Source organism: Tamandua tetradactyla, chromosome 7, assembly GCF_023851605.1.
Source record: "Tamandua tetradactyla isolate mTamTet1 chromosome 7, mTamTet1.pri, whole genome shotgun sequence".
Lineage (NCBI taxonomy): Eukaryota > Metazoa > Chordata > Mammalia > Pilosa > Myrmecophagidae > Tamandua > Tamandua tetradactyla.
Window position 1 is genome coordinate 29,177,234 of NC_135333.1, and position 26,764 is coordinate 29,203,997.

Below are 26,764 nucleotides of genomic sequence, written 5' to 3' on the forward strand. Positions count from 1 at the left end.
GGTGGTTGTCCCCACTGTTAGAACGAAGAGGAGGGGATGACCCTGGTCCTCTCGGGGAGAAGGAGGAGCAGAATGACGGGACCTTCTTCTATGAGCTGAAACTATTTCTCTCCTAATTCATCAAGATTAAATAGGTGGGACTTCCAGAAATCTTATAGTAGACCCTCCCCCTAGCTAAAAAGCCATTAATTGGTAGAAGTTATTTACAAACAACCATTTAAAGTCTGTACATGTTCTAAGGACATATAGAAAATGGAGAAATATTTATTCAAGAAAATCTACTCAATCGCAGTAAGAACAGGGGCAGTCTATGACATTTGAGGCACAACTTGCTCCCATCTGCTACTCCCAGTTCTATATGATAAAACCCGACCCTGGGCAGGTGCAGCCAAGAAAATGAGTGCTCTCTCTCTCTCCTCGGTGCCTAGACTTGGGCTCTGGCTTCACTCGGCAAGAGGAAGGCTACCAGTGGCTCTTATCCACTCCCCACCCCCATCCATGCTGGGGTGTGGAAGTGCTGTTCCAAGCAAGCATGACTGAGAGGATTGGGCTCCCTTTGCCCACCCAGCCCCCACTAGTAGCATTTTCCAGACTCATCATCAGATATCCAATGGTAAAAACATGGCATCCTCAAATTAGGATAAATTAAGGAGGGTTTAATAAAGGGACTATTTACAACGATGTAAGCAGCACGTAGGGAATCGCAAGGAATAGTTCAATATCCCAGAGATAGCACTATGGACATGTTTTGTCTCTGGGGCCAAAGGAAAAAAGGGAGGGAGTGTTTACAAAACTTGGAAGGAAAGAGTTGCATAGAGAAAGTCACCTTGAGAGAACCAATGACCTTTCTAGAACCAGTGACTAGATTTAACCCAAATATCCAAGCGAGGTTTAACATTTAAACATCTATACAGAAATTTTACTATACGAGAATTAAAGAACAAAAACCAACAGAATTGGAGAAAAGAATTTGATACAACTCAAGATCCTTTATGATTTAAACACGAACATGTGTGAATGTACATGCAACTCCCCAGTCCCTCCCCGATCTCCAGGCTGGGAACAAAGGGGGCTCCCTTAATCTGATAAAGGCTGTCTTTAAGAAAAGCTAAAGCAAACATCATTCTCGATAGGAAAATATCAGAATGTTAGGAGCATTTCCTTTAAAATCAGGAAGAAGGCAAGAATGTCCATTATTGCCCCACTGGAGCCAGTAACAACAATGGAGATCTTGGCCAGCCCAGGAGGGCAATAAAAAAGGAGTTAAAACAAAGATTGAAAGGCAAATACTCTAGGCTGTGGACACAGCCCAGAGTAACCCTGCAGGGAGGGAACCGGGGAAATAAATATCGCATCCTCCCTCTCCCCCTTCTTTCTGCTCTCTTTTTTTCTTTTCTGGTAGGGGGCTGGAGGCATTGCCAAACCCAACTGTAAGCCATAGGACTAGGCTGTTGTAATCCACCTTCTTAAGCTAGTGTTTTAGTTTGTTAAAGCTGCCAGAAATGCAATATACCAGAAATGGGTTGGCTTTCATAAAGGGAATTTATGAAGTTACAAGTGTACAGTTCTAAGGTCATAAAAATGTCCAAACTAAGGCATCCAGGTAAAGACATCTTGACTCAAGAAAGGCTGATCTGGGAAGGCACGTGGCTGGTGTCTGCTGGTCCTTTGGCTTCTGGTTTCAAACAGCTTCCCTGGGGACATTTTCTTTCTGCATCTCCAATAGTCTCTGTCTGTATTGGCTCTCAAGCTTTCTCCAAAAATGGTTCCCTCTTAAAGTCAGCAGATTAAGACCCAACTTGAATGGGTGGAGACACATCTCCATGGAAACTATCTACCCAAAGGGTCGCATCCACCACTGAGTGGGTCACATCTCCATGGAAACAATTCAATCAAAAAGATTCCACCCAAGCAGTAAGTCTACCTTCACAAGATTTGACTAGGAAAAAGAATATGGCTTTTCTAGGGCACACAATAGCCTTGCACCAGCACAGGCAGAGAGCAGGGTGAAGAGTGCAGAGTAGATATGGGTAGCAAATGAAGATATCTGGGACAGTCCACCCATTTACTCCCTCACCATCCACTGCTGTCCTTCATCCAAGTGAAAATTCCATGGCTCTAAGGCAGAGCACATGGGAAGACTGATCAGCTACAGTATCACCGCAGGGTGCAGTCAACACAGACACACTCCTACCTGAAACCTAAAACATTCTCTGTCACAGGTAGTTTTCACATAGAGTAGGGGGTGTGCGGTTGTGTGTGTGTGTGTGTGTGTGTATGTGTGTGTGTAGAAAATCGATACCCAAAGCTGTTAGAAGTCCTTGCATCTGTAGCTGGTGGCGGATCCTAAAGTGATTATCTTAGCTAACTTCTTGCACCACCAGTTTCAGATATCAATTACTGTCTGCCAGTACATTGGCCATATAGGGGTTTTTATTTGGTGGGGTGACCCACAACTTCATTCTTATGGGATGTCATTCCTTGTCAGTCTTGTCTTTGCTGGGTAGCCTCAATTTCCCATTGATGAGGATGAATGAATAAAGAAGAGTAAGAGGCACTCCTGTGAAAAAAGACAGTCCTCCCTGACTTCTTTGTATAACAGAAACCTAATTTCCCCAAGAAGAAGGCGCAATCACCCCAACCAAAGCAGTGACTCTTTCTCTCCCTGTTGGCTCAGTGATACAAGGAAATCCAAACGGCTCTAATTTTCTTTTAAATGCCATCTTTGCCTTTTCCTACACATTTTGATATGTACTATTGTCATCATCTTTGGAATTGTAAGTATCTTTAAATTCAATGACATCTTTTTTGAGCCATCAGTTATTCAGAAGTGTTTAAAAATGTCCAAATGTGTGAGGATTTAAAAAAACTTTTCTGTCAAATACAGCATTCCAGAAAGTGCCTAAGAAGAAAAATAGCTGGAAGTTAGTAAACTATGCTTCAAAAATTAAAAATTAGCAAAAAAAAAAAAGAAAGAAAAACAATAGAATTAGCTCAAGAGAAGGAAAGAATAACAAAGATAAGCAAGAACTAAAGGTCATTAACAATGTAAAAATACAATGGAAAAGATCAACAATGCCAAAAATAGTTTCTTTAGAAATACTCTGTCAAGATCCATGAAAACAAAAAGAGAGGAGATGATAAAACAAAACAAAATGAAAAAAAAAACCATGACAGTATTAGGAATGAAAAATAATCATAGTTATAGATCAAGCAAAGATTTAAAAGGTATTAAGAAACTCATCAAAAGCTTTGTATCTACAGTTTTTTAAATTTAAACAAAATAAATACTTAGAATAGCATAATTTATTAAAAGTAAATCAAGAGACCTAGAAACAGGAATTTTCCTTTAGCTATTCAATAAATTCAAGCAGTGGTATTGCCTTACCAGGCACATATGGTTTTATGGGTGAGATCTTCCAAGCATTCAAAGAACAGATCATTCTATTACAAGAAATCTTCCAGAACATAGAGAATACTTCCCATCTCATCCCTACAGCCAGAATAATCTTGATTTCTAAACATACAAAGACCATGCAAGTAATGAAAAGTACAAATCAATCTCACGTATGAATATAGATATAAATTTTAGTAAACTAAACCCAGTAGGGTATTGAAAAAAATCATGCAAATGTCTGCAATAGATTTAACCCAAATATCCAAGGGAGATTTAACATTTAAACATCTATACATAAATTTCACTACACAAGAATTAAAGAAAAAAAAGCCAACAGAATTGGAGAAAAGAATTTGATACAACTCAAGATCCTTTATGATTTAAACACGAACATGTGTGAATGTACATGCAACTCCCCAGTCCCTCCCCGATCTCCAGGCTGGGAACAAAGGGGGCTTCCTTAATCTGATAAAGGCTGTCTTTAAGAAAAGCTAAAGTAAACGTCATTCTTGACAGGAAAATATTAGAATGTTAGGAGTATTTCCTTTAAAATCAGGAAGAAGGCAAGAATGTCCATTATTGCCCCACTGGAGCCAGTAACAACAATGGAGATCTTGGCCAGCCCAGGAGGGCAATAAAAAAGGAGTTAAAACAAAGATTGAAAGGCAAATACTCTAGGCTGTGGACACAGCCCAGAGTAACCCTGCAGGGAGGGAACCGGGGAAATAAATATCGCATCCTCCCTCTCCCCCTTCTTTCTGCTCTCTTTTTTTCTTTTCTGGTAGGGGGCTGGAGGCATTGCCAAACCCAACTGTAAGCCATAGGACTAGGCTGTTGTAATCCACCTTCTTAAGCTAGTGTTTTAGTTTGTTAAAGCTGCCAGAAATGCAATATACCAGAAATGGGTTGGCTTTCATAAAGGGAATTTATGAAGTTACAAGTGTACAGTTCTAAGGTCATAAAAATGTCCAAACTAAGGCATCCAGGTAAAGACATCTTGACTCAAGAAAGGCTGATCTGGGAAGGCACGTGGCTGGTGTCTGCTGGTCCTTTGGCTTCTGGTTTCAAACAGCTTCCCTGGGGACATTTTCTTTCTGCATCTCCAATAGTCTCTGTCTGTATTGGCTCTCAAGCTTTCTCCAAAAATGGTTCCCTCTTAAAGTCAGCAGATTAAGACCCAACTTGAATGGGTGGAGACACATCTCCATGGAAACCATCTACCCAAAGGGTCGCATCCACCACTGAGTGGGTCACATCTCCATGGAAACAATTCAATCAAAAAGATTCCACCCAAGCAGTAAGTCTACCTTCACAAGATTTGACTAGGAAAAAGAATATGGCTTTTCTAGGGCACACAATAGCCTTGCACCAGCACAGGCAGAGAGCAGGGTGAAGAGTGCAGAGTAGATATGGGTAGCAAATTAAGATATCTGGCACAGTCCACCCATTTACTCCCTCACCATCCACTGCTGTCCTTCATCCAAGTGAAAATTCCATGGCTCTAAGGCAGAGCACATGGGAAGACTGATCAGCTACAGTATCACTGCAGGGTGCAGTCAACACAGACACACTCCTACCTGAAACCTAAAACATTCTCTGTCACAGGTAGTTTTCACATAGAGTAGGGGGTGTGGGGTTGTGTGTGTGTGTGTGTGTGTATGTGTGTGCGTAGAAAATCGATACCCAAAGCTGTTAGAAGTCCTTGCATCTGTAGCTGGTGGCGGATCCTAAAGTGATTATCTTAGCTAACTTCTTGCACCACCAGTTTCAGATATCAATTACTGTCTGCCAGTACATTGGCCATATAGGGGTTTTTATTTGGTGGGGTGACCCACAACTTCATTCTTATGGGATGTCATTCCTTGTCAGTCTTGTCTTTGCTGGGTAGCCTCAATTTCCCATTGATGAGGATGAATGAATAAAGAAGAGTAAGAGGCACTCCTGTGAAAAAAGACAGTCCTCCCTGACTTCTTTGTATAACAGAAACCTAATTCCCCCAAGAAGAAGGCGCAATCACCCCAACCAAAGCAGTGACTCTTTCTCTCCCTGTTGGCTCAGTGATACAAGGAAATCCAAACGGCTTTAATTTTCTTTTAAATGCCATCTTTGCCTTTTCCTACACATTTTGATATGTACTATTGTCATCATCTTTGGAATTGTAAGTATCTTTAAATTCAATGACATCTTTTTTGAGCCATCAGTTATTCAGAAGTGTTTAAAAATGTCCAAATGTGTGAGGATTTAAAAAAACTTTTCTGTCAAATACAGCATTCCAGAAAGTGCCTAAGAAGGAAAATAGCTGGAAGTTAGTAAACTATGCTTCAAAAATTAAAAATTAGCAAAAAAAAAAGAAAGAAAAACAATAGAATTAGCTCAAGAGAAGGAAAGAATAACAAAGATAAGCAAGAACTAAAGGTCATTAACAATGTAAAAATACAATGGAAAAGATCAACAATGCCAAAAATAGTTTCTTTAGAAATACTCTGTCAAGATCCATGAAAACAAAAAGAGAGGAGATGATAAAACAAAACAAAATGAAAAAAAAACCATGACAGTATTAGGAATGAAAAATAATCATAGTTATAGATCAAGCAAAGATTTAAAAGGTATTAAGAAACTCATCAAAAGCTTTGTATCTACAGTTTTTTAAATTTAAACAAAATAAATACTTAGAATAGCATAATTTATTAAAAGTAAATCAAGAGACCTAGAAACAGGAATTTTCCTTTAGCTATTCAATAAATTCAAGCAGTGGTATTGCCTTACCAGGCACATATGGTTTTATGGGTGAGATCTTCCAAGCATTCAAAGAACAGATCATTCTATTACAAGAAATCTTCCAGAACATAGAGAATACTTCCCATCTCATCCCTACAGCCAGAATAATCTTGATTTCTAAACATACAAAGACCATGCAAGTAATGAAAAGTACAAATCAATCTCACGTATGAATATAGATATAAATTTTAGTAAACTAAACCCAGTAGGGTATTGAAAAAAATCACGCAAATGTCTGCAATAGATTTAACCCAAATATCCAAGGGAGGTTTAACATTTAAACATCTATACATAAATTTCACTACACAAGAATTAAAGAAAAAAAAGCCAACAGAATTGGAGAAAAGAATTTGATACAACTCAAGATCCTTTATGATTTAAACACGAACATGTGTGAATGTACATGCAACTCCCCAGTCCCTCCCCGATCTCCAGGCTGGGAACAAAGGGGGCTTCCTTAATCTGATAAAGGCTGTCTTTAAGAAAAGCTAAAGTAAACGTCATTCTTGACAGGAAAATATTAGAATGTTAGGAGTATTTCCTTTAAAATCAGGAAGAAGGCAAGAATGTCCATTATTGCCCCACTGGAGCCAGTAACAACAATGGAGATCTTGGCCAGCCCAGGAAGGGCAATAAAAAAGGAATTAAAACACAAAGATTGAAAGGCAAATGAACTTATCTGTCATTATTCACGTTTGATAATGATTGCCTACATAGAAAACTCAATAGACTCTATGGGCGAAATATTAGATGTGTTGATAGAGTTCAGCTATGTGACTGATTATATTAATATTTAAAATTGCCTTTCTACACCCCAGCAATAAACAATTTGAAAATTATTCTAATTAGAAGCACCATTCACAATAGCAATAAAATCTTCAAGGTACTTGAAAATAAATCTAACAAGGTGCAAGACCGATTCATGATTAGGAAGTTCCTATCATATAAAGACGTCCCTTCTCTCCGATTAACCCATAGATATCCATAGATTTGGATCAATCAACAGAAACATCCCAATACATTATTTTTGTGTTTGTTTTGTTTTTTTCAGGATTTCATGAACTTATTCTGAAATGTATATAAAAGAGCAAAGGGTTTAGAATAGCCAAGGTAGTTCTGAAGCAGAATAAAGTGATAAGAAATACCCTCCAGATTCAAAGACCTACTATAAAGCAATTGAAATGAAAATGCTGCAATATTGGCACAGGGATTGATGAACTACTAATAGGCAGAATAGAGTGCACAGAGACACCATGCGCCTGTGTTACTCAATATAGGAAAGTGGTAGTTTTGCAGATCAGTGGGGAAAGGAGGCACAGATGCTTAATTGGAATAGTCTCTGTTTGGGGTGATGGGAAAGTTTGGGGATGGATGGTGGCAATGGCAGCACAATATTATAAATGTAACCACCACTGAATTGTACAATTGAAAGTAGCTAAAATGGGGGAATTTTATACTGTATATATGTTACCGGAATAAAATTTAATAAAATCCATAGAACACAAAGAATGAACCATAATGTTTGTAGTATAGTGATTAAAATAGCATTTTATCAATTATAACAAAGATGCCAGACCAACGCAAAATGTTAATATAGGGAAGCTGTGGGGGGTGGGGGAGGGTGATATATGGGAACTCTGTGCTTTCTGCATGATTTTTCTGTATATATACAACTGCTCTAACAAAAAAAATCATAGAATGGTACTTGGACAACTGGTCAAGCATACGGTAAACAAAGCAAATGAAATTGGATCACTAATACAAACCACTCCAAAAAGTAATTTTAGATCATAAGAGGGAAAAGCAAAAATGTTAAAAATATATATGGGATACTATCTAATCTTGGGGTTGGTAAACATTTCTTAAGCAAGACAGAAATAATAAACATGAATACATTTGACACATTATACTTCAGAACTTCTGTTCCTCAAAAAACGTAAGACAAGAAAAAGATAAATCAAAAACTAGGAGGAGATATTTGCAAGACATATAACTGACAAAGTATTAGTATCCAGAATATATAAAGAACTCCCACAAATCAATAAGAAAAGAAAGGCAATTCAATGTAAAAAAAAATGGGCAAAAAACTCCCATGAATAGGTATTCTACTAGAGGAGAGAAAAATGATAAAAAAAAAAAAAAAAAAGTATGAAAGACTCCCACAAATCAATAAGAAAAAGAAAGACAATTCAATGTAAAAAATGGGCAAAAACCCCATGAATAGGTATTCCACTTAAGGAGAGAAAAATGATTTTAAAAAGCATGAAAGGTGTTCCGTGGCAATAAGAGGAATGTAATTAGCTCAATCTCTTCAGAAAACGATTTGGTTTTAGGCGGCAGTCTAACATCCATGTTTTATAACCCAGTGATGAATTCTTGCAGGAGGCCAAGAGACAGAAGCAAGAATGCTTGTACAATTCTCTTTGTAATAACCCCGCACAAACAATCCATACACCCATCCAGAGGATAGTATACTCGCAGAGTGATTGTAATACAACAAGGAAACAAACACAAGTGACTGCATGAATGTTTCTTAGAAACATAATTGATAAAACAAATCTAATCTCAGAAGATATGATACCATTTGTATAAAGCTCCAAAACCACAAGCAAAAAACAGCAAAAGCAACAATCAACACAAAATCAAGGTAGAGTTATTTCTGGGAGGGATGCTGTGGGGAAGAAGCACAGGAAGGTAAAAAATGATTGGTAATTTATTCCAGCTCTCAGGTCTCACTGCTGGGTTCCAACAGCTTCTCATTACATTATACTTTATAGATTGCATACATGGTACATATTTGTTTTTGTATCCTTCGAGATTAAAGATGTAATACAGACTGACATTTTTAAATGTGGTTCCCACAGGAGATTCATAGTCTCCAGTTTTCAGAACTTCGCCTTTATTTTACATGAATTAATTATATCACTTCCTCCCTGCCTTGGACCACTTTGCACAGCTTTTAACATTAGGTGACACTGACCAATCCTTTCTCTTCTGGCTCCTGGAAAAGCGTGGCAGGAGTGAGGAATCCCATTTCCCCCTTTTCCAGGACTTGGAGGATGCCATTAGTTCTGAGAGGGAGTGGCTTCTATTCTTTGCAATGCTAAGTCTGCAATAGAACATTTGTGAAAGTTTCCTGAAAGACCCTGATATGTTTTCCCTCCTCTTCTCGTCAACGCGATGGACAGGGGTGCTTTCTGGACAGACAGGATGGGCTGAGGGTTGCATCTTGGCAAGCCTCGCTTTAGAGAAAGATAGTGGAGGAAGGAGTTCAAGTCCATTGCTGCTGTGGAAGGGACTCAGAGCTCTCTTCCCGGCTGCAAGCTTTGGGACTTTCCACTTTGGAAGTTCCAGCTAATGGTCCGTTTCCCGGCAGGCAAGTGCAATAAATGCACACAATAATTTATGATGTGGAGGTTTGTTGTCAAGGGCAGCAAGGAGAGGGACAAAAGGAAGGAAGGGTGGGTGCCGCCCTCAGATCCACAGTGGGGCACCGGGGGCAGTGAAGGGAGGGAACGCAGGGAGCGTGTATCTGGTGGTGGCGATGCCAGCTCTAAATCACTTCCTAGCTGGCTAACTCGGGTGAGAGATTGGGTCTCTCCACCTGTAAAATGGGCTCTTATGAGTACTTTCCTTCATCACAGGGTTTTCGTGGGAATAAGAAAATATAATATGTACTTTGCCTGGTTCACAGCACCCACTCCAGTGATGCTGATTTAGTAAAGAGAAGACTGCCTAAGTCATTTAAGCTTTAACAAGAAACTCTGAGCAATTTGAGATGGGGACCATGGCACAGTCGGGAATAGAGGGCAGGAAACCCTGGCTGGAGCCTGGGGGAAGCCACTGGCACCTCCATTATATTTTCCCAACTGCTTTAAATGTTAAACCACCCAGAAACTGTGCTTGTGACTCTGTTATTACTCTAAAGTAGCCTTTATAATTGTGTTCTTTCCTCTCGTACTGTTTAAAGGAATTCATCAACAGGTTTCCTTTAGGGCAGCACTGACTTTTCCCTTGTTTGACATTTAAATAATTTACATTTGGACACAGATTGCCCCATTGGGAACACTTGGTGCTTTGGGTCCAGGACCTGTGCCCCTTCATGCTTGAAAGTGAGATCTTTGAGGAACAACAGTAGCTCTTGCAGATCCTAAAATCTCCTAACCTCAGAAGCCGAGACAACCAGGACCCTAAAATCCCCACGACTGATTCACTAGCCCTCTGACGGTCAGTGCAAGTGTGAGTGTATATGTGTGTGACTCTGTGTGAGTGTACATCTGAGACTGTGTGCACGTGTATCTGTGAATGGATATGTGAATCTGTGTACCCGTGTGGGCCTGCGTATGCATATGAATATGTGTGTGTGTGTGTACATGTGAGTGTGTATAAGTGTGTGCATGTATGTGTGAGTGTGGGTGTATTGTGCCTGTGCGCACTGGGAGAGGGGGGCAGGGTGGAGACTCCCAAAGCCACAAAACCAGCACCCGAGGGATGAACCAAAGTTATGCAAAATGTTTTTATAATTTTTAAAATAAGATTTCTGAAGCCTGGAGTAGGAAGAGACCTGAAGATGGCCAGGTGAGGGATCAGAGGTTACTGGGAACAGCCGAGGCCACCTGGTAAATGCCATCTCTGCCCACCTGTTGCCCTGTCAGAGAAGGGGCAGCTTAAGGACAAAGTCAGATGCAGCCAGATGCCCCGCTGTTCCTTTGAATATGCTGAATATTTTGCTGAGACCGCTGGAGCCTAAAGCCATACAAGTTTTCTAGGAAAAAAAAAAAGAGAACTCAAAGAAAAAATACAAAGTGCACTCCCTTATGAAAATCTTTCTGGGGTGACATTTCAGCAAGTGTCCAGCAGAGTAAATGGCAGGGCTAAAGAAAGTCAACGAATGTCTACAACCCAGAACATGGCCACAGCCAAAGGGAAAAACTGAAGTTTTTTTGGAAAAATAATGGGCTGTGTTATGAAAAAGTATTTTTAAAATGAACTGAATGCATCGATTTCTATCACTGAATGGTTCAAAGACTAACACATGCATAAATAATAATAACTTGCTGTCTTGAATTAATCTGACGATAATGGAGGAGATAGAAATCACTCTTGAGCCAAGAATTCCCAGCCTGAGAACAACAGGAGCATGTTGTCTGGCCAGGGCCTGTGGTAAGCACTTTCCATGGATTTCCCCACCTGCCAGGTGGCCCGACTCCAGGGGGGAAAGCATGTCTCCTCTGTAATGTCTCTTTCTATTTCAGAGTTCTGAGAATTTGCCCCTCCACTCGCCTTGGGGGATGCCCTTGCCTTTACAATGACTCCTGGCAGTCCTGAGGACCCAAGACCTTCCATCCACTGGCCAAGCACTGGCCTCTCGGGTCAGGGCAGAGAATGGGGCCCCTGAGTGCTGGAAGCTCCAGACCAGAGCTTGCTCCCTTGCCCCAGTATTTTCACGTTACAGTGAGAGATATAATTGCAAGGGACCAAACACGTTCTCTCTAAGCCACCATGGAAAGATGAGTCAACCTGCAAGGCCCGGGACAGGGAGGTAAGTGTGTGATTAACATGGTCAAAAAGTTTAGGCTAAGATGGCTTAAGGCATCCCCCTCACAGAGCAGTTCTGTGCCTCAGTTTCACCAGGGGTGCTCACCTCTGAACAGGACATGGATGGCTTTGGCATTCAAGACTGCCCATGTCTGCCCTTCTAGGATTGTCCCCTCCTTCCTGATGGACGTGTGCTATCTTTAGATATGTGACCACCAAGTCTTTCCTTCTCTTTTCTTGCACTGTATATAAATAATATATGTTGAAAAATTAGACACACAGCTAAGCAAAAAGAAGTAACAAAAAATAGCCTATAGTCCTGGCCAGAAATTTTTTTTTAACATTTTTTGTGTATGCCCTTACAGACTTTTCTTTTTCTATTTGGAAATACACATAATTTATAATTTCAGGGCAAAAATTAGATCATACCAAACATGATTTTGCAGTCAGGATTTTTACTTAGTACATTGAGACCATTTTTTTTTTTTTTGCATGTACAAAGCAGATATCTACAACATTATTCCTTATTGGTTATAGAGTATATACTGTTGGGTGTTGGGGGACCAGGAACCCCTGAAGGTATGGACAGAGTGGCCTTTAATTAATTTAACCAATACTCTCATTAAATATTTAGGTGGCTTTCACTTTTCTTTTTTTTGCCATAAAAAGCCCTTTAAAAACTACCCTGTAAATGTCTGTGCACATCTCGGCAAGTATCTCCAACAGATAAAGTCCCAGAAGTGGGGTATCTGGGTGAAGGGATATGCGCATTTTTATTTCAGGCTGCTAATAATTATCAACAAATAGTTCCATAGAAAGTTTTAAACAACTGACACTGTCATCAATAGTACATGAGAAAGTGAGTCTCCCTTTTCCGTTACTTTTACAAATACTGGCTATTATTATTTTTTCAATATTTGCCATTTTTATTGAGAAAATGCTATAAGGTTCCTTTTTTGTTTGTATACTGTGCGGCAGGGGTCGCATTTCATTCTTTTTCCATGTGAGTATTCTGTTATCGCAGCACCATTTGTTGAATTTTGTTTGTTTGTTCTCTGGGAAGTGCATGGGCCAGGAATCGAACCTGGGTCTCCTGCATGACAGGCGAGAATTCTACCACTGAACTACCCTTGCACCCCTTGAGGTTCTTTTTTTTAATTTTCATTTTCTTGGTTAAACTTTCTTCACCTTTGTTGGCCATGTGCATGCATTCATTATTGTTTGTTGTTAATTGGTATGTTCATATTTTTCTTACGCATCTGTAATACTTCTGTTCATGTGAAGACATCAACTCTGTATCCAGCATGTGTTTTGCAAACTTTGTCCTTTAGTTTGTCCTCTTCGCTTGGTCTCATGAGCTTTTTGGGCATATCTTTGCACTGGAGGGTCCAACTTTCAGAGGGTGATCTGTTTTCTAAATTCTGGGAAGATGTCACTCAGTGGCTCTCAAAGGGCTCATAACAGAGAAAACCAAGAAATTCCCTGGTCAACGTGACCACAGGCGTTCATCCTTTTATAGGACAGCCCAGCTCCTTTTCAACCCACGCTCAGCCCATGTCCTTATTTTCTTCCCATTTGAATAACCTGCCTATGCTGGTTATTAAGCTGCTCCTCGCAGCTCCAAACTCACACTTCTGTATTCTTTGTTGTGATGGCCTCTTGGGGATGGCGGAAGCCACTGGACAGCTGGGCACTGTGGGTAGTGCAGTGCCAGGCGGGGAGTGAAGGCCTCTCAGGGGCCACTCTCTAGGCAGCTTTGTGCGTGTGTGCGGTGGGGGGGTGGGTGGGTGTTGGTCCTCTTAGATATGAAAGGATGGGAGAGCTCCCCCAGGGGCCTTAAATGCAGGCATCTCGGAGCCCCACTGACTGTTCTGCATAATAAGGGAAGGGTGCACGGCTCCTGCACGCTTCTGGAAACTTTGTGACTTCCCTCAATGAACCAGATTACCCCTGACAAGCTTTCTCTCGTAATCAGTAAAAAACAAAATTCTTAAGAACGTAAAAAAGGTTTTGTGCCTGTTTTGGAGATGCTGGGGGACAAGGCTGCCAGCTTTAGTGGGTGTTGTGGGACCAGGAACCCCTGAAGGTGTGGAGGGAGTGGCCCCTTGGAAAGAGGCAGGTGATGCAGAGAATTTCTGGGACCTACAGGAGAACCAAGAGCTCAGAAGGCCGCCTCATTGGCTGGACTGGAAGGAAAGAGCGAGCTGGAGATCAAGTCTTGGGGTAGCCCCTGGGCAAAAGAGGCCCCAGGGGCCCTGGACCCCAAGGCTGATAACTTCCCACCATGTGAATCCACTAAACCTTCTTCACCTGCCTCCCTGCCAGACCCCAACTCTGGGCCCACCTGGTGTGAGAAGGATCCCATGTGTCTATCCAGTGACCCCCAAAACTAATCACCCTGACATACATGCTCACCACTTCCTCTGTCGTAGTCAAGTAGCTATCATTTCAAAGAAAGCAAATTATGCAATGGACAGAGTGGTCTGGAGGTTTTGGCCAAAACCATAGTCTGGAGAGAAGCCAGGTCTCACGCTAGCCCCCAGGAAAGATGCATTTACAGGTCCCAGGCAGTGCAGAGATGGGGGCTTCCTGGGAGGGGGAAGGAGCCCACGTTGGGTCTGAGCTCCCCAAGTCGGGGCCCATGCCCCAGGCTCCTCATGGCAGTGCAGCCCCCAGCCCGGCCTGCCCGCTCTGAGCCCTCCTATCACTGCTCCTCCATCAGCCCCTTTGCCAGCCAACTTTCGTGTCTGTCCACATCTCTCCCAGAACCCCCAGGGCCCCTGCCTTCTTGCCTGGTGCAAGGCCGTCAACCCACAGGACGGCACTCTCGGTGGTACCCGGCCTGGTTCCCGCCCCATGTCCTGTCCTCCCCACCCCCCTTATCTCCTACCCACCCTCCCAGCTGGAAGCTCAGTTCCATCCTCAGCTCTAAGAACCACCCAGGCCCATGCAGGAGGGACGCACAGGGGCAGAGCTTCACCCCCAGCCTCCTTGAGCTCCTGACTCTTCCCAGGCGGGGTCCCACCCACCCTGTCCTGGATTCCTCTGTTCTTCCCCATGCCAGTGGCCCTGTCCTAAAAAGCTGAACCTGGACACCTCCCCTGCTCTGCCCTGAGGCCTGTGGTCCAGCGCCTGTGGGCAGCCCGTTCCTGAGAAGTGCCCTGCATTTCCTATCCCTGTAATCAGCCCGGGTGGGGCCTGCCCTTCCCGCTCGGGCAGCTGCCACTTGCCGCCAGCAAGCCGTCCTTCACTCCCTTAGCTCTGAGCCTTGGCACCTGGGGACCTTGCGAAACAGCCCGCATCCCTAAGAGGAGGCATCAAGTTTCTCGGATAGGGATTTTCCTGTAACTTCTCACATGAGGGCACTTGTTTTATCTGTGCCTGCATAGATCAAATGCTGACAGGGGCTTATCTACCCTGTGACTCCAAACCACATGGGGTTGGTTCCCAGTATCTCTGTCAGCAACTTGGCCTGCCCTCGATAACCAGCCAGCAGTTCCCCATTTTGGCTCAGGATGGCCCCGCTGGTGAAGAGAGCCCTGTTGGGGCACTCTTCTAACCTTGGCGGGATGAAGGTCAGAGTGACGCCATTGAGATGGTCCGGAGAAGGGTGGGGGAGGGGCTGCTACCAGGAGATGGGGGGCGACTCCTGAGGGTTCAAACCCAGCATGGTTCTGCAATCCCAGGATGTCAGACCAGCTCCTGCCTGCTGCCTGTGGCCAAGGAAACCAGGCTCTTCCACCGATACTGAAAGACCATCTTGTGGGGCGGGGGCATGTCGGCTGATGGCTTCCCCCAAACCTGGCCCTGCTGTCCATCTCGGCGAAGGCACCCCACCTGCCTGCTGCAGAAGGAAGCCCCAGATGCTGTCAGTGCCAAATCCTGTGATTCCATCCTTTAAATATTTCTTGAATCCACTCAGTTTTCTTTCCCCATTGTCAAGGGTGAGATCCCAGCCAGTATCACCTTCCACTTGGGTGACTACCCCTCGGTGGCCTCCCAGCCTGCCTTCTGTTCTCGGCACAGCAGCTGCACAATCTTTTCAAAAGCAAATCTGATTGTCTCACTTCCCTGCCAGAAATTCTCATGGCATGACTTTTGAGTGCCCAGAGGAGAAAATCCTAAAACCTTACCTGCCCCAGGATCTGGCCTGGCCCCTCATCTCTCACCTCTCCAGCTCTTCTCCCCTCTCTCTCTGGGCTCCATCTCGGCTCCTCCCACTTGCTCAAGTGCACCAAATTCTCTCATCTCAGGGACTATGAGGGAACACTCTTCCTTCTGGCTTTCTCCACGATTAACTCAAGTCTCGGCCTAAATGAAGCTGCCTCTGGATCACCTTCCCTAACCTAAGGACTAAATGAGTCACCCTTGCAGTTTGCTTCTCATAGCCATTAGACTTCCCTTTGCAAAATTCTGTAAGATTCCATCACACTTTTGCTTGTTAGTTATCTGTGTTCTGAACAAAGCTTTGAGCTTCAAAAGGCAGGAACTGAAAACTGGCAGAAACATCTCTCTAAAAGCTCCAGAAAACATGCAGAAACTTAGTAAGTATCAAATCAAAAAGGAAGCTACTTAAAAGTTCCTGGCGCCTGGCTGTCCCTTCCCCCACCCCTTCATGGACTCATCATGCAGCCTTCCCAGCGCCAGGCATTGGTCCCGATTCTGGAAGGAGCAGAGTAACCCTCATGCACATACTGGGAGTGTGTGTGTCTGGCTCCATCTGTCTGGTGGTGACCTGAGGGTCTTTCTGTCCCAGCATTTGCCCTGTGCGTAGTCTGCAGGAGGGCAGTCAAATTGTGGCTGTTTGGGGCAGGGGGCTGCTGGCTGTGAGACAACAGTGCAGAACTGGGAAGAAACTGTTTCCTAGGGAAGAGGGGACATTGGTATCCACATAGACAGGGGAATTCTTACGACCACAAGTGCAGTCATATGCACATGCACATGCCATTGGTAAGAAGCACGTGTAGAAGGGATCAGGGAGGCTCCTACACTCCTCCAGGTCAGCCTGCAAAAAACGGGAAAAGGGTTGTTTTTTTTTCCCTCCTTTTTTTTTTTGCATTCAAGGAATGTTCTGTCATAACACTAACTGGATAAAAGCTTACGGAACACTCACTTCAGAGTCTAAATTCCAGCAATAGCACACTAATATATCAAGATGTCCAGGTTTCAACAAAAGATTACAAAACATGTAGAGAAACAAGAAGCGATTGCCCAGGCGAAGGAGAAGATTAAAGTGTTAGGACCCATCAGTGAGAAGGACCAGACCTGGAACATTCCAGACAAAGAAAGTTTATAAATGACCCTAAATATGCTCAAACAGCTAAAGGAAAAACAGGCAAATAAGTAAAGAAAATCAGGAAAATGCTACATGAATACAAACAGAATATCAATAAATAGAACTTATGTAAAGGAATGCAACAGAACCAAAGACCACAGCAAAATGAATTTAAAATTCCTTAGAGACGTTCAACAGCAGATTGCAGCTGGAAGAAGACTCAGTGAACTTGAGGATAAGATAGGACAATTGAAATCAACCAGTCTGAGGGGCAGAAAAAGGACGAAGAAAACTGAATAGAGCCCAAGGAACCTGTGTCACATCATCAAGCATATCCATATGTGCATTGTGGGAGTCCCAAAAGTAGAAGAAAAGGGGAAGAGAGAAAATTCAAATAAATAATGGCTGAAAGCTTCCCAAACTTAGTAAAAGACATGAATATACACATCAAAGGTGCTCGGCAAACTCCAAACAGTATTACCCAAAACAGACCCATACCATGCCACGTTATCACCAAACTATCGAATGCTAGAGATGAAGAGAGAATGCTGAAAGCCGTAAGAAAGCAGCAACCTGTCACACACAAGGGACCCTCAGTGAGATTAAGTGTCAACTTCTTGACAGAAACGATGGAGGCAAAGAAGGCAGCGGGAAAACATAAAAAGTGCTGAAAGCAAGAAATCGTCAACCAAGAATTTTGAATCCAGCAAAATTGTCTTTCAAAACTGAGGGAAGACACAATGAGGGAAGAATTAAGACATTCCCAGATAAGCAAAAGCTGAGGGCTTTGGTTGCCACTAAACTGGCCCTATGAAATGAATTAACACAAATTTGGATCCAATGTCATGTGGATCACAGGGATTGAATGTTAAGTTATCTATGGAAGGGCCTTCAGGACAGATGCTGCCTGTACTGGGGAGATAATAACTGAGGTTTATGGTCATTGCAATTGCTCAAGAAAGAAGAAGGAAGTCTACGTCGATCATAAAATTGGAAAAAAGAAGTAGGATTGTAGATAAATTTCTAGGTAAGACCCTTAAAGGGAATCCAACACGTACCCAAGGCAAGATTGATGGAAGACTCTAACTTGTGAGATCGACATAGGGAGGCCACTGATACTGCCTTGAAATCGTCTCTTGGTGCCCTTACTGAGTCTACATGATCCAGTCCCATCCTGGCCACTACACCAAATCCCTTCACGTTCTAGTCCATTCAACAGACATTGAGCATCTACAACTCTCAATGGGGATAGAAATAAAGGTTAGGTTTCCTATTCCTGACTCTTGTTAGCTGTCAGGCTAACAAGAGAGACACATGGAAGGCTAAAATAGAGGCAGGAACAGATGAGAGTGAAGTTTCCTTCTCTCACTAAGTTTTCTATGGAGTTGAGGCCATGAGGAGCCTTCCTTCATCATCTTTCTTCCCAAAGACCCAGGAGCTGACATATACAGATAGGGAGAAAGGCACAGAAAGTTCCTAAGTTTGCTTCTGGAGTTTGTTATTGGGCTCAATAAAGTGCAGTGCTACCAATGAGGCAGCATTGGCCTCAACTCAGAAACTAACTGACTGTGTAACCTTGGAGGAGCTGCTCGCTGTCCCTCAGCTTGGAAGGGGGTTTGGGCTCATTCCTATGTAGATGCCTCCTCGACTGCCTGGTGTCCTCCTTAGCCAGTTGTTCAGTTAGTAGAGTCCAGGGACAATGAGCTTGAGAGCAAAAGTCACCGCCTCCATGAAGGTTTCCAAGATGTCCTCTTTCTTCTGTTTTTCTAGATCCTCTTTATTTTAGTTTTCTGGCTGCTAAAACAAATACCATACAATTGGATTGGCTTAAACAATAGGAATTTATTGGATCATGGTTTTGAGGGGTTTCAGTTTGCTAAAGCGGCCATAGTGCAATATACCAGAAATGGAACGGCTTTTAAAAAGGGAACTTATTAAGTTGTAACTTTACAGTTCTGAGGTCATTAAAATGTCCAAACTAAGACATCCACAGAAAGGTATCTTGCTTGGTTCAAGAAAGGCCGATGGGTCCAAAACCCCTCTGTCAGCTGAAAAGGCATGTCGCCAGGGTCTGCTGGTGTCTTTGGTTTTTCCTTTCATACACCTTCCCCGGGGGCATTTTCTTCCTTCATCTTCAAATGTCTGGGTCTCACGTGGGCTCTGTTGGCACTGAAGCTTTTTCCAAAATGATTCCCTCCTAAAAGGCTCCAGTAAGCATCCTCACCTTGAATGGGTGGAGACACTGCTGCATGGAAACCATCCAATCAAAAAGTTTCATCCCCAACTCGGTGGGTCACATCTCCATGGAAACAACTTAATCAAAGAGATCCCATCCAAGGTGTGGCTTTTCTAGGGTACAGAACAGTTTCAAACTGGCACATGAGGCTAGAAATCCAGAAGCAAGGTGTGGGAAAGGCAATGCTTTTTCCTTGAAGACTGGTGTTCTGGGTTGGCTGTTGGAGAGCTTTAGTCCTTGGCTTTTCTGTTATGTGGCAATGCACATGGCAGCCTCTCCTTGTTCTGCTTTCTCTTCTAGGTTCTGCTGACTTCCAGCTTCTGCCTGCTTCCTGTGGCTTCTCTCTCCATCTGACTTTTCTCTATTTATGAAGGGCTCTGGTTCATTAGGATTAAAGCCTAACCTGACGCAGTGGGGCCACACCTTAACTGAAGTAGCATCTTGAAGAGATCTTATTTACGGAGTCCACATCCACCAGAACGTGGACGAAGATCAAGAGCACGTCCAAACCGGGCTCCACGGTTCAATCTAACATACTCCTCCCATGCCAAGGTCCGGCTCCAGGGCCAACCCTTCTGTGGAGCCTCCCAGGAGGCATCTCTTAGGAGACAGCTTCCACACATTCCCGATGTAAGTGGAGGTCTGCAGAGCGTACAGGAGAGGGGGTCAGACTGTAAATTCCATTCGGCCAGGTGCCCAGTTTTTCTTATCTTCATTTCCAATTACACGGCATGAAGCAGGTGCAAAATGAATGCTTGTCAAAGGGATGAATGAATGAATGTCAAAATTCTATTTCCTCCGTCACAACCCAGCACCAACATCACATTCCTGGAATCCTTCCTTTTCCTCCCCAGGTAGAATTCACGTCTCCTTCTTCATACTCTGAAAGAATGCTGTTTGAATTTCCACTATAGAACAGGGGCAGGCAAACATTTTCTGTAAAGGATCAGATAGTAATTATGGTTCTGCAGGCTGTACAGTCTCTCTTGCAACTACTCAATTTTGCTACCATAGTGTGAAAGTGGCCATAAACAAAACGTAAGTGTATGAGCATGACTATGTTCCAATTAAACTTTGTGGGCATTGAAATTTGAATTTCATATAATTTCCATGTGTCCCCCCCCAAATTATTTTATTTTATTTTTTCCCCAACCGATATAAATTAAAAAAACCAAAAAACATTTTTTAGCTCAAGGGTTGAACAAAACCAGACAGCAGATGTATTTGGCCCACAGGCCATAGTTTTTCAATGTCGGCTATAGAAGTTATCAGCATCTGCTTTCTATAAGTTTTATTTTGGTCTCCCCTATTAATGTATAAAAAGAGCAAAACAATTACCAACACACTCTTTGAAGATAGATGGATCATATTCAAATTTCAGATTCTCTCCCTCTGTTCATTCTTTTTCCATCAAAGCCACTAAGCATGCCTGATCTGAGCAAGAAGACAACCCAGCAGCAGCCAGGATCCTGCAAGGAGGATGTTGGATTGGGCAGGGCAGCAGGGAAATGGGCTTCATGCGGGGGGGGGAGTTGGGGGGGCAAGAAAATGCGTAAATGTACTGAGGACAGCAGTGATTGGGTTTCCCACATGTATGGAAAGGGAGAAATCTAGAATGACCCTATGGTGTTGCATTATAATTGGAGGTAAACTTCAGTATGAACTTACTATTCTCAAAACAATAGATAAAGAAATAGACGTAATTCTATGTGTTTGGTCATTCATTCATTTTCTGGCTCTGTCCACAAAGAGGGCTTACCAGCTGTGATGCTGCAGCAGCTGTGAGCATACCTTGTGGCTGGATCTTGGTTCTAAATTCCATTTGCTGCTATAAGGATCTTGGAGAAATTCCTGATTCCAGGGCAGGGGCAAGAAAAGTACAAGATGAGCCCAGAGAATTTTAGGATGCTAGAAAAATAGGATGATCTTGAAGAATAATGGGGAAGTGTCAAAAGGACATAAGATCCGATTCAAAGAAGCTCTCACTAACCAAATCTGGGATGACTTAAGGATCAAAATTATGACAGCAACTGATGATAAGCCACTGAATAAAATCTGAATCCATGAGTTCATACTGATGAACTAAGAAAATAAATAAGTGAGAGTAAAGAAAGCTCTTCCTTACAGTAGAATGCCAACTGTTAAATGTAGAAGTAATGATGGGATTTAAACATCATATTTGGCAACCATCCTAGTGCTATTTAATTAGTCAAGAAACATCACTGTTTACTAAAATTAGTGGGTGAAAGTGGGATGAGTTATGAAATTTTATATCATCTCAAAATATCTCTCCACAAAATACTTATCAATCATCAAAGGAGAAAAGAGGGAGATTTACGATGGAAAGACTTGGCAGACAACTTTATCAAATGATCAGAGAACATCATCAGTAACAGGACAAACTGAACATTTAAACTTGGTAGGATGCACTGAGAACTCAGAGTAACTTCTGTGATATTCTGGCCAAAAATGTTTCACCTAGAGGAAACTTCAGACAAATCCAAATTGAAGGACGTTCAAAAAACGACTGGCCTGTCATCTTCAAAGCTGTCAAGGAAAATTGAGGCATCTGTTCCAGACTGAAAGGAGGATGGATGCAAATAACAACTGAATGCACTATGCAGTTCCAGATAAGATCTTACTTCCTAGAATCGAAGATGCCATTTGTTGTAAGACACCATTATTTTATAAGCCACTGGGATTGGGGGTGTGGTAATTCCCCATTGAAATCTGACAAAGTAATTTGTATCAATTAGAATTTAATACTTGAGAGAGCCCTTTTAGACTTATTAGATCTAGATTTTCCATTCTATTGCTTTCATATAAAGGAAATCATAAGCAAAGTAAATTGGTTGAGGTGTTCCTAAAACTTCTTCGTATTTGGATTCTGGTGCTCCTGAACCATTTTGACTCCGGGTCCTGGGTGTCTTCATTTTTCCCTCGAGGGCATGGATGACGCAGCTTCTCTTACAGGAGTGCCCCCGCTATTATTGCTGGAAATTTCTTCCCAGTCATTGACACCCACCCATTCTGCACACCTTCCGACTCCATGTTATACGAGGAAAACAAAGGAAGGAATGAAGGATAGAAGGAGGCAGGGAGGGAAAAAAGAACAGAAGGAAGAGGGAAAGGAGAGAAGGCGGGATGAAGGGAGAAAGGAAGGAAAGAAGTTACAAAGGAAGGAAGGAAAGAAAGAACACTCTGGTTAAGCCATGAGGTTGGGTTTCTGTTCCGTATAGCCATGTACAATTCCTAACAAATACATGTGGATTAACCTTTCTTGAGTTTCAATTTTTATTTATATCTTCAATTTCATTAGCTGGACTTAATCAGTGAGTGTGTTTTTTATTTTCATGAATGCCATGTTTCCTGAGTTCTCTCATATTTGATAACACCTTCTGATTGCCTTCATAATTAAATGGCAACTTTGCTGGGGTCGACTCCCACAGAACTTTATGGAAATGGTTTCATGTCTTTTATATAACAATACTTTGAAATTTGTTGAGACTTGCTTTGTGACCTAGTAAGCACTGATTTTTTACAATTTTCCCTTATGCTTAAGAAGAATATGAATTCTCTAAAAGTTGGCTGTAGGATTCTACAACTGGCCATTAAAATATACTTGTTAATTATCTATTCAAATCTTCATTAAAAAAGCCATTTTTGTCTTTCTTGTAGCTTGTAAGTCTACTCATTTACTCTGATTACCAATATATCTGGATTTGTTTCTATTATCTTACTTTTTTGGTTTTCATTTACTCTGTTCTCTTGGCTTTTTTCTCTCTTTCTTTTCTCTTAGTTTGACTTATAAACTAAGTCTATACTCGCCATCTATTCCATTACTTGTTACCTGAAATTTTACATGAAGATTTAACAGAGTCTACAGTTAATACCTTAACTCCCTCTCAAATAATCCAAGGACCTCAGGACATTTTAATTCTGACCAGTTTGGCTAGCTGTCCACTAATGTACGTCCTTCCTCTCTTTGGACACACAGCTAGCCTACATTCCCCCCACTTCCTTGCAGTTAGGCATGACCTGTAACTGAATTCTCACCAATAGACTGTGAATGGAATCACATGTGCCCTCCTCTCCCCACCCCAGTCCATACAAACCTCCCTGCTATCCCTCTCCTGTCCTCTTTTGCCATCTGGATACAAACAACAAGACCCTATGGCAGAGCCCCAAGATGGAAGGAACCGGGCCTTACTGACCTGGGGGGAGAGCCACCCACAGACACGAACACCTTCCCAGGACTACTGCTCAACAAGAAATAGCAGATATTTCTCAATTCACTTGTTACTGCAGCCTAACTACTCCAACTAATACAACCCTTTTCCAATTAACATGTCATTTTTATTTAATAGTTTCTTTTTTAAAAAAGTCCAGAAAAAGGGGGTGCAAGCATAGTTCGGCGGTAGAATTCTCACCTGCCATGCAGGAGACCATGCAGGCTTGATTCCCAGTCCATGCACTTCCCGAAGCACAAGCAAAAAATAATAATAATAAGCAAACAAAAATTCAACAAATGGTGCTACAATAATGGGATACTCACAGGGAAAAAGAATGAAATGTGACCCCACCATTCAGCATACAATAAAAAAGACCAGAAAATTAGACATTTTTATTAATTTTATGCAAATTTTTGTTGGATTTATGTAAATGGCTTCCGATTTCTTGCTTATTATCTGTTTCTGTATCTCAGAACTTCCCTTGTGGATAATTTTCTCCCTCCCTGAAGAATCTTAGAAATTCCTTTATTGATGATTTGCTGGTGGGAGATTTCATCAGGGTTAAAAAAAAAAATCTTAACACTTCTCAATTTCTTCCTAAGTTTTGAAAGATGGTCTTGTAGTGTACAGAATTCTAACTTCATGGTTATGTTCTTTCAACACTTTGAACGTGTTGTGGCACTGTGTCTACTGAATGTCATGGTTTTTATGGAGATGTCTGCTGTCATTCTAATTGTTTTTTCTTTTGTAAATTATCACTCTCTTCTCTCTGGTCGCTTTCAACTTTTCTTTGTCTTTAAGATTCATAACTTTACTACAATGTGTTTAGGAATGATTTATTTTAATTTTTCACGCTAGTATATATTGTATTTTCTTCTATAGATCCATGTGTTTTGTAAACATTGGAAAATTCTCATAAGTTCTGAAAGACTATATATTCAAATATTCCCATCCTTACATTCTCTTCTCTCTATTATCTTCTTTCGGAGATTTGGTTAGATGAAGTTTCTTCTTACAGCTTATACATCTCTTATATATCCCATTCCTTTATCTCTCTGGGCTATATTCTGAATAATTTCTTATGTTTTATATTTTCTAATCCACTAATTCTCTCTTCCACTGCATCTAATCTGCTATTTAATCTGTCCACTTACCTTCTTATTTTAACAATTATATTTTCATTTATAAGCATTCTACTTCATTTTTTCCAAATATGCCTGATTATTTTAAAAATTAATTTTATTTTGAAATTTCCAAAATTTACTAAAAATCAATACCCAAAAGCAGCACCTATTCTCCCCCACCACCCACCCCCTGTCCCTGGAAACCTCTAATCAATCTTCTGTCTTCTAATTTGTTATTTCTAGATATTTCATATAAGTGAAATTATACAATATTTGTCTTTATGTGCCTTGCTTATTTCACTGAGCCTATTTTCAGGTTCATTCAGGTTGCAGCATGTCTCAGAATTTAATCCCTTCTTACAGGTTAATAACATTCCATTATGTTTTGGATATCCATTTATCTGTTCATAGACTTTTATGTTTCCACCTTCTGACTACTGTGAATAATGCTGCTATGAACATTGGCTGTTATGAACAGATATCAAAATATCTGTTTAATTTTCAATTTCTGTGGGTGTATACTTAAAAGTGGAATTCCCAGATTACGTGAGAATTCTATATTTAACTTTTTGAGACTCACTATATCATTTTCAGCAGTTGTTCCATCATTTTACATTCCCACCAACAATGCATAAGAGTTTCGATTTCTGCACATCCTCTCCAACACTCATTTTCCATTTTTAAAATAACAGTCATCAGTGTCATCAGTGTAGGTGAAAAGCACTATGTCATGCCTGATTTTATTTTTAGTTCCTGTCACTTGCTCATTTTTGTGATTACGCATTTTATCCCTGTATTTCTTACACATATATTTTATATTCAATATCCAATTATTCCAATATCTTTGTTTCTTAAGGGCTTGTATCAACTTTTTGTTGTTTCTGTTTAATCTCACCCATGGTGGCTTGTTTTCTCGTGAGTTTAGTGTTTCTTAATTGTCAGCTTGTACATGGGAAACCTGGGGGCTTAAATTGAGAATGCATTCCTTTGGAGAGATTTGCATTTGCTTCTGTTGGCAGGCAGAAGCTATCCTACCCCGGAATAGATGTAGGTTTTCTCTCAAGCCCTGAATTGAAGGTGAGAATTTCAAGTTTAGCTCCCTCTCTTTGTTAGAAGCTCAGGGCTCTGATTCCAGATGTTCAGAACTGCTGTCCTCATTTGCACTGACAGCAAACTTGACAGCACATTTCCTGTTTGCTCAACATTCAGGTTTCAGCTCATTATTTTTGTTTACTTCTGTGTGTGTGTTTTTGGTTGTTGTTATTTTGCTTTGGTTTTGTTTGGGGGCTGACTTAGAGAATTTCTTCACCTCCTAGGAGCACAGCAATGCACTAAAAAGAAATGTATATTTATCCAGGATCTAGGTGTTTTGAGTGATGGGAGCCCTAGGAGGATCTAGGCCATTACACCACCTGAAGTAATAGTTCTTCTGTTTTCTTTCGTCACTTTACTCACTGTAGAAAGTCACTGTGGAAGGTCTGAGGCTGCCCTGGACTTGGTTTTTTTCTTTTTTTTTTTTTTTTCTGGTCTCATTCAGCAGTATGTGGGGATGACTATTCTGGACAGTCTTTCCTCAGATTTTTGCAAGTTTCTCTACCTAGCAACTCAACCTACTCCTCTCCACATTGCAGGGTGTTTCTCTAAGGATTTTGTCCACTCAACTTCTTTCTTCAGACTCAGTGGGCCAAGGCACACCTGTTCCGGGCTTGCCAGCCTCTTCTATTACTTTCCTTGACTTCCACACTATAAAACTGGGGGTATAAAATCATTTCTATTTACTTGATTGGCTGCTACTGGTACATTTTTGTCTCATTTTCTTTATTAATTATTTGGTCATTTTGATCAGTATCAGAGAGTTAAAATGTATTACTTCATCTCATTCTGGTATTTAACTTGGAAGTCTAGAATTTGCATTTTTAACAGCACCTCAGAAATTGCACGTGGGTTTTGGACCAAAATTTGAGAGTCTGATGACAGGGTCACCCCCAGGGATACAATATAATGAAGTTAAAATAGATGAGCAATTACGTGTCAGAACAGATCAGGGGTATCAGAAAGCCTTGGCCAGTCACTTCATTTAATCAAAGCACCTAAGTCACAATCAGGTATAAAGTGAGTCCATACAAGTGAAATTGAAATGGAGGCACAACTAATTTCTGATGAGAAAAATCAGAGTAGTGGTTG

The 26,764-nt window shown here is 41.6% G+C and overlaps 1 non-coding gene across 1 annotated transcript; it reads right to left on the reverse strand.

Annotated features, from left to right (window-relative positions):
- Positions 1-12,776: 12,776 nt before the first annotated feature.
- TRNAD-GUC (transfer RNA aspartic acid (anticodon GUC)) lies at positions 12,777-12,847 on the reverse strand. The gene has a single exon. It is a non-coding gene; the product is annotated as a tRNA-Asp (tRNA).
- Between the last annotated feature and the right edge of the window lie 13,917 nt (positions 12,848-26,764).